Genomic DNA, 8,773 nt, shown 5'->3' on the forward strand with positions numbered 1-8,773 from the left:
ACAGGATGGAATTGCATATTAATGACTGGGAGGTCTGGAAGGGAGCAGCCGGAATCTTGGTGAGGGTGCAATGACTTCTCCACCCCATCTTCTATGAGAGAATGTCACCAGTCAACAGGCACAGCTGATCTGGTGAAGAGGGAAGCTGCTTTACAACAGTAAAATGTACTGTTCCACAACAGGACTCAGTAAGGCTAGGAACAGCGTGGGGGGAACCCCTAGTGGTGGATCTTGGTACTGTGATCATGTGTTTTTAAGACTGGAGGGTGTGATGAAGACATTTATTTTCTGCTCTGTGTATCTCAAAAACAGAGAGTTATATTTAAGGAGGTAACACCATAGTTTTACTAATAGGAGAAGAATAAGGGTTTGTTAGAGATATTAATGGGGATAGATTTACACATGGACTGGATGTTCTAGTTCTTAGTTTACCTATCTGTCTCTATATCCTTGCCCCTAAGAAGACCACGTCTGCAGATCACACCATTGTTTCAATGAGTGACCTAAAAAGACATCCTTCTAAACATTTGGAACCGTTTGGCATAGTCTTGAGATGATTTTGACCCACTCTCTGTTTGAAAGCACAAAAGAAATACGAAAACATTTTGACAAGAAATAGCCTAGACTCCCAGACATCTTCTCTCCTTCCTTATAACACAACCTTGACCTCTCAGTTCTTCACAATTGTTTGTGCAGCCCAAAGTCTGGGCCTGTACTGCTCTAATCCAGTCAGGGCAATCTGGCTACAAACATGGAAGAGGTTTAGGACCCCAATCTAGATGATGAGATGTTAGGAAGTCTTCCCAGGAGGGACTCTGAGATAGATCTCCACGTTCTTAAAACAAGACCTGAGGAAAACATAGGTTCCTCTTCTACTCTGGACAAGACAAGGCAAGAGTGTGGGGAGCAAGGCCCAGAATCACCGACCAGCAGTTAGCTGAGGTTAGGAAAGGACTACCGATGAACAGTTAGCTGAGGTTGGGAAAGGGTTAAGAAGAGGCTGGAGAGACGGTGGGGTTTGACAGCAAGACTGAGGCAGCCCAGTACTGCACCACTGTGGAGCCTGGTAGTGTGTGAGCCAATCCATCTGCTTATCTTCTCAGTTGCCACACAGTGGGTGTTCAATTACTTGCAGCTGAAAGCATTCTGAGTGACACAGTGATCCCCATCGAAACACGTGTGATGGATTTTCAGAACAGCCAGGATAAATCTCACAAAGAAAAGAAAATCCTAAAAAGCTGCCAGCAGGGAGAGGACAGATAGCCCTCAAAGGAATGAGAATCAGACAAGCAGAAGACTTATGGCTCCACTAGGAGCTGGAAACTATGGAACGGAAACTTCAGAGACTAGAGGAAGATGGCATCGACCCAACAATGCAGCCAAAGTGACAGCCAAGTGTGAGGATGCACACCGGAACCCCTCTGGATTAAAAACATTAGCCTAGGCTCGGGAGGTGCCTGTTGTACAGGCATCAGAATCTGGTCTGGAGCCCCGACACCCCCATGGGAGCAAATGTAGGGGTGCGTATCTCTGTAATCCAGTAGAGAGAGATGTTCCCTGTGGGCTTACTAGGTAGACAGAAAGACTAGCCTAAATGGCAAGGCCAGGTTCCATGAGAGGCCCTGCCTCAAAGACCTAGGTGGAAAGAGGAAGACACTTAGTGTCCACTTCTGGCTGCTTCCATACTCATGCATGGGTAGGTGCACCCATACACATACAGGTATACACACCTACATACACACACATGAGCACATGCACATGCATGTACATAAAAGCACACACATAAACATAACCGTGCGTTTCTCCTTAAAAAGAGAGATTACTCTAGTAAAGCAAGACAAAGAAAACCACCAAAAGGAAACCAATAACTCCAAATCCAGATGAGCAGACAGAAGCCCCAGGACTGCATCTGAGCAGCAGCCTGGATATGAAGCACTTTATACTGTAGCCAAGGGCTGGAGAGCTCTGGGAGGGAGGATCCATAGCAAAGATGAACCATATGCTGAAGACCTAGATGAATGGGAAGCTATGCCAGAGGCGTGGCATGTAAGAAGGATGGGAAAAGGCACCAGTGCTCCATGAACCACCGAAGGATGCAGGCTCATGACGTACTATGAAGCACCTGGCCTGAACCAGGGCAGCCTCTGGGTAGGAATTGAGAGCAAGAATGAACATGGTGCTGAGGAGTGTGGAATCCTGGAGAACTAGCATCCTCATGTTGAATAAGGCCTACATTTCCTCACTCTCCCGACAGGATAGAAAAGATATGATTTACATACCAAGAAGCCCGTGCTCTTCAAAGAACAGGACTTATGTGGTCAAATGGCACTATCTTTCTTTCCCTCTTCTATCAGTTTTCTCTCTTAGCCTCAGGCTCTGATCAAGCCACAGGTAACCGTCACAAAAGTAAAGGCAGAGGCTGAGAGTCTGGGAAGCAGAGGGCAGGATGAGTACATGATGCAGAAGTGAAGACTTGGGACAGAAGGCAGGATGACTCTGGGGACAGACTGTAGTTGCTGGGCAAAAAAAAAAAAAAAAAAAAAAAAAAAGAGAGGAAAGGAAAAAAGGTAGAGGTTGAAGACACACAAACATCTCCTGAGTTTAATGCATAAGCATGTGATGTTTCTGTAGTGATACTGCTTTTGCTGTGCCTTATTTGTTTATGAGCAGTGGTGGCACACACCTTTAATCCCAGCAATCTGGAGGCAGAGGCAAGTGGATTTCTGTGAGTTCAAAGCCGCCTGGTCTATAAGAGCTAGTTCCAGGACAGCCAGGGCTTACACAGAGAAACTCTGTCTTGAAAACTTTTTTTTAAAAGTTTCACAAAACCCTCACCTCTCACTACTTCCAGTGTTTAACATTTTACATCATTGTGGGGCATTTGTGACAATGAACGATCTGATGTTAACTCAGTAGCTTTTTTATTTTTGACTGAGAATATTTCTTATATTTCTGTTTATTGAGGATTTTTACCAGGCTGGGTGGGAGATTTTTAAATATAAGCAGATTGGGATGAATATTTTTCCTTTTTTTTTTTCTTCGGTGTTTCGAGATGGGGTTTCTCTGTGTAGCTTTGGAGCCTATCCTGGCACTCGCTCTGGAAACCAGGCTGGCCTCAAACTCACAGAGATCCTCCTGCCTCTGCCTCCCGAGTGCTGGGATTAAAGGCATGTGCCACCAATGTCCGGCTTATTTTTCCTTCTTAATACATTAGTAATATGCATTATTAGATTTCCAGTATTAACTAATAGCAGTGATAAACATGATTTATCACTGGTGATTTGGGGAAAAAAGGAAGAAGGAAGGAATTAAAAAGGAAGAGAGGGAGGGAGGGAGGGAAGGAAAAGGAAGGAAGAAAGGAAGGAAGGAAGACCCTTACCTCACACACCACATGCAAAAGTAAATCCCAGGTATATTAAAGATTTAAATGTAAAACTCAGCCATGAAAGAATCAGGAGAAAATATGGGAAAATATTGCTATGATCCCGAAATTGAGAAGGCCTTTCCAACCAAGAACCAGAACCCAGTATTCCATAAAAGGAACACATAGAACTGATTACACAGAAGTTAAAAATCTGTATTCTACTCCCTTCTCCTCCCCATCCCGTAACCCCACCATGGAAAACTCCCACTAACAAAAAGAAAACAGATGAGGTAAAGAGATGAGTGGTGGCCAGTGGTTAGGGGAGGGGTGATGGGCAGGCTGAGCACAGAAGTCGGCTTGTGACAGTGTTGTGGTGGATACACAGCGTTACATATTCACCCAAACCTACAGATGGTGCAATGCCACAGCGATCCCCCATGTAAATGATGGACTCTGTGGGGTAATGGCGCGTTAACACCATCGTAGTGGTGTCAGTTCATCAACTGTTACAAATGCTCCACTCATGGGGATGTTGACCGTCAGAGGATGTCTGGGTGAGGGGAAAGAGGACGCATGGGAGATCTCTGTACCACCTACTCAAGTCTTCCTAAACAGACCAAAAACGTACGCTGAGAAACAATGTTTGCCATGTATAACAGATCAAAGGTTAATGTGCACATGTAAAAAGGTGCTTCCCACCAGCCAGAGTAGAAACAGCTCAAACTTAACCCCCAGGTGACTGAGGAAGGAGAGCCCTAGTTTGAAGCTAGCCTGGGTTTCAAAGTAAGACCTCAAAGCAAAACAGCAAAGAAAAAGAAAGAAGAAGCAATCACCTACCAGAAAGTAGATGAAGGTTAGAAGCAGGCAATTTACCGAAGTGTTTCAAGTACATATAAACATGTTCAAGAATACTCGCTATCCAAATGGGACCCTGAGCAGCCCTTCAGAATGGCAAAGATTGAAGAAGGTAGCATCGGAGCAGAAGGCGGGTGGAAAAGCACGGTAATCAGGGACCCTCTCGTAGGAAATGGCAAGGAGGCAAGTGCTGTGGCCCCACCTGAAGAGTGCTGGCTGTGGAGAGACAAAGATAGGCCTGTGGCTGAGGCTTCCCAGCAAGGAAGACTGGCGAAGGACCTGCCATGAGCCTAACAAGGCAGATGGTGGTGGTCTGGTCTTGGTCATGGTTGGGCGGATTTGTCAACCTAAACAATAAGCAGAGATTTTGCAGAGAAAAGTGAATCTGTTCAGGCATGAGCAAGGGACTATAACCTGCGAGACTCACACTATGACTGATCACATCCCAGGGAGTTGAGCAGAGTAGAAACTTAAGGGAGAAAAAGAGAAGTCTATGTGAGCTGCCTTGAAATCAAAATCAACGGTGCAGAGGCATATTGCTGATTGGGGGTCATGCCTGTTACTAACTACAGCCCAGCAACTCAGTGTTGCCACGGAGATGTCTTCACGGGAATAACCCTGGCTCCACAGTCATGAAGGTTATGGTTCACACTGGCTGTGACTAGACAGACAACCTCACAGGCATGGCCTTGATTGCAAGGTTAGATTCAAGGTTAGCAATCTTTTTCAGTAGTTCTCATCTGCAAAACACAAATGTGCTTCCTGACTTCGTGGCCTTCCAGACTCATTGAGTTTGATTTTCGTTTAAGTGACTCCATTTTAACATCAGCAACTTTAACAGATAGCATCCATCCACCAGACGTCAGCATGGCAGTGTTCACAGATTTGGACCTAAGAACGGGCTCAGACTTGAAGGCTCTTCGGGGACTGGTGGAGACCGCTGCTCACCGAAATTGAAAAGCCAGTAGCAATTTCTGAACTCTTTACAACTTCACCAATTGTGCAGGGAAAATCAAGACCAATTAAAATTTTAACTAGACTGACAATTATAGTTACAGATCCATCTCACTGTAATGTTTTGAGAGCAACTTCTTCAAGGGTCCGACTGTATGATATTGTTGCAGTGTTTCCAAAAACAGAAAACCTTTTTCATGTTGCTTGCACACATTTAGATGTGGATTTATGCTGTATAACTGTAATAGAGAAATTACCATTTTACTTCAAAAGACCCCCTATTAATGTGGCAACTGACTGAGGTCTGGGCTTTGAACTTGTCTATGGCCCTGCTATCAGAGACTCGACGGTGAGAAGGTACACAACTTCCAATGCCCTCAATTTGATGTGGATCTGCAGAGGAAAGAATGCAATTCTGTCCAGTGCTGCAGAGAGGCCTTTGGAAATCAAGAACCATACGATGTGGCAAACCTAGGGCTACTGTTTGGACTGTCTGAAAGTGAAGCCAAGGTTGCCGTGTCCACAAATTGCCGAACTGCATTTCTCCATGGAGAAACTAGGAAAACTGCTTTTGGGATTATTTCTACAGTGAAGAAACCCCCGCCATCAGAAGTGGATGATGACTGTCTTCCAGCTTGCAAGAAAGCTAAATGTGAGGGCTGAGAAGGCCTCAGTCTCCATTAGCTGCCTTCCCCTTTACAGCTCATCAGTCACAGTGGAAGGAAACTTCTGCTGAGTTGATATTTTCATTAAAGCCAGAAACTAGCAGTCTGTAAAGACAGCTTTATATTCAGACTATTAAAACGGCAAATAAACCGCGCCCCCAATCCATCCACCAGAGGGATGAATAACAGGTTGATTAGGACAACGGGGCCCAGCCCTTCCAAATGGCCTTTTTTGCTGTCTGGTCTTCCTGCCTTTTAGCCCTCCTCTGCGTGGCCCTCATCACTCCTTGTCCTCCACCACCAAGAGAAAATTTCACTCTAGCTGTCTCCCAATTCTCTGAGTTCCTGCCTCAACCCCATCTTCACTAGAGCAGCAAAGATTGAGCAAAAGATTTAAGAAAGAAACTGCAACATCTACTCTTTCCACACATTTTATACTGTTTAGGAATTTCACACACACACACACACACACACACACACACACACACACACACACACACACACACACACACAAATCAGCCAGTATTAAGTCACCAGGAAAACAAAACAGTTTTAGCATGGTGGTATTTGTCTGCATCCTAACCTTCAGGAGGCTGAAGGAGGATCATGAGTTTGAGGTTAGCCTAGGTTACAGAGCAAGGTCCTGTCTTTTAAAAAGAAAGAAAGAGCTAGCCAGTGGTGGCGCACACCTGTAATCCCGGCACTTGGGAGGCAGAGGCAGGTGGATCTCTGTGAGTTTGAGGCCACGCTGGTCTACAGAGAGAGTTTCAGGTCAGCTAGGGCTACACAGGGAAACCCTGTCTCAAAAAACCAAAGAGAAAAGGAAAGAAAGAAAGAAAAAGAGAAAGAAGGAAGGAAGGAAGGAAGGAAGAAAAAGAAAGAGAAAGGAAGAGAGAGAAAAGGAAGAAAAGGAAGTTCATGAACAAATTGAGAGTAAATGCATCAATTTACAATCTATGATTACTCATAGGAACATTGAAGATAAAACACTCCAGTTCCTCTTCTTTTGTGGAATGATTTAACAGAAATATGGATACTTGCATTTATTCTCAGTCCCAAAACTATCTTGTTACCCAGCAACAAGGAGGGAGGATCCGATCCTTCATCTTCTCGCTCTCTTCACCTCTGGCTGCATCCTTGGGATTCCAGACCCACTTCTCCTTACTCTCATCTCCTGCCCAGTCCTTCCACAAACCTTCCTCTTGGCCTAAGCATATCTTGATTGTTGATAAGTCCCTCCCTCCCTCCATCCCTTCACCCTGTCTCTCTTTCTTAATTCCTCCTTTCTTCTTTTCAGTATGGATGTATATATGCATTCTGAAACTATCTTCCTTTTGTTTTTAATCTTTTGCCTAATCTTTTGTGATTTCCAGCATGGAATAAAACAGATGTGTGGCATAGGCCTGTGATAGACCTCCACACCCTGGGAGTGGAGGCAGGAAGATCAAGAGATCAAGATCATCCTCAGTTGCACACGGAGTTTGGGGCCAGTCTGGGCTACCTGAAACCCTGTCTCAAGAAAAAGAAAATGTCAGGGACAGGGAGATGGCTCAGCAGTTAAGAACACTGGCTGTTCTTCCAGAGGACCCAGGTTCAAACTCCAGGACCCACAAGACAGATCACAACCGCCTGTAATTCCATTTCCAGGGGGATCTGACACTCTCATACAGGTACACATGCAGGCAAAAACATCAATAAAAAAAGTTTTAAAAAGAAAGAAAAAGTGTGAGTTTCGCCCTGTTTTCTCTCTCATGCATACACCCTTCTGTACATTTCTGCTTTCTGTCATGAGATGAAGCAGCATGAGGTGTCTCTAGATGTAGACTCCACAGACTTGTACTACTCAGCTCCCAGAACTGCAAGAAATTTCTGTATTCTTATGAATTATTCAGTTTCAAGTGACGTTATTACAGCAGTGTGAAATAGATAAAAATCATGGGTTAATTGAGGGCATTGGATATGTGGTTAGTCACTGAAAGGAACAGGCTCTCCACATGGCTTCAGGACTGACTGACACTGTAGAAGTTGAGCTCCTATCTCCAGCATGGTCAGGAAGTGAGAAAGAGTGAGGTCTGCCATTAGCTTTCCCCACAGCCCTGTCCGAGGAACACACACCCCCCCTCTCATCTCTAGGACATGGGTGCCCCTATTACAGTCCACACCAGCCACAAGCTGCCTCTCTTGACTCTTGCAAATGCAAACCCATCAGTTTCATTACAAGGAGGTTAGGTATTGGCATCCAAACAACCACACCTCCCAGGCTAGAGCTCTTCAAACTTAAGAGGCATATCTGAAGGCTTGTCAGGTATTGAACTTCTCTCTTCTCTTCTGTTTCCCATTTAATTTCCACAGTGGATCCTTAGAAAGCAACGTGGTTTTCTGTTGCTGTGATAAACACAATTATCCAGATCGACTTGGAAAGGGAAGGGTTTATGTCATTTTACAATTCCGGCAAACAGTTCATCACCGAGGGAAGTCAGGACAGGAACTCAAGGCAGGGACTTGGAGGAAGGAGCTGAAGCAGAGACCATGGAGGAATTCTGCTTACTGACAAGCTCACCGTGGCTTTATCAGTTTGTACATCAGGTTGCTTCTGAACCACCTGCCTGGAGATGGCACCATCCCCAGTGGGCTAGGCCTCCCCATCATTGATTAATGAACCACTAATCAAGAGACTGTCTCACAGACCTGTCCACAGGCCAATCTGATGGAGACAATTATTCAATTTAGATTCCGTTTCCAGGTATGTCTTGGTGTGTGTCAAATTGGCAAAAACTATATTTCACACCTTGTCAGCTTTGACACACAAACACATACTGTTCAGCCATAACCTTCCCTTTCTTGTTTATTCTCCAAATATCATATTAATATCACAATATAAAACACAGTCCAATGTTAAAAATCCCAGTTTTACATTTTTCAACACTTTCAAAGT

General features: G+C 44.7%; 1 pseudogene; it reads left to right on the forward strand.

The window, feature by feature from the left end:
* Positions 1 to 5,086: 5,086 nt before the first annotated feature.
* Positions 5,087 to 5,864, forward strand: LOC100769375 (annotated as a pseudogene).
* Positions 5,865 to 8,773: the final 2,909 nt, after the last annotated feature.

The sequence above is a fragment of the Cricetulus griseus genome, chromosome 3, assembly GCF_003668045.3.
Source record: "Cricetulus griseus strain 17A/GY chromosome 3, alternate assembly CriGri-PICRH-1.0, whole genome shotgun sequence".
Classification (NCBI taxonomy): domain Eukaryota; kingdom Metazoa; phylum Chordata; class Mammalia; order Rodentia; family Cricetidae; genus Cricetulus; species Cricetulus griseus.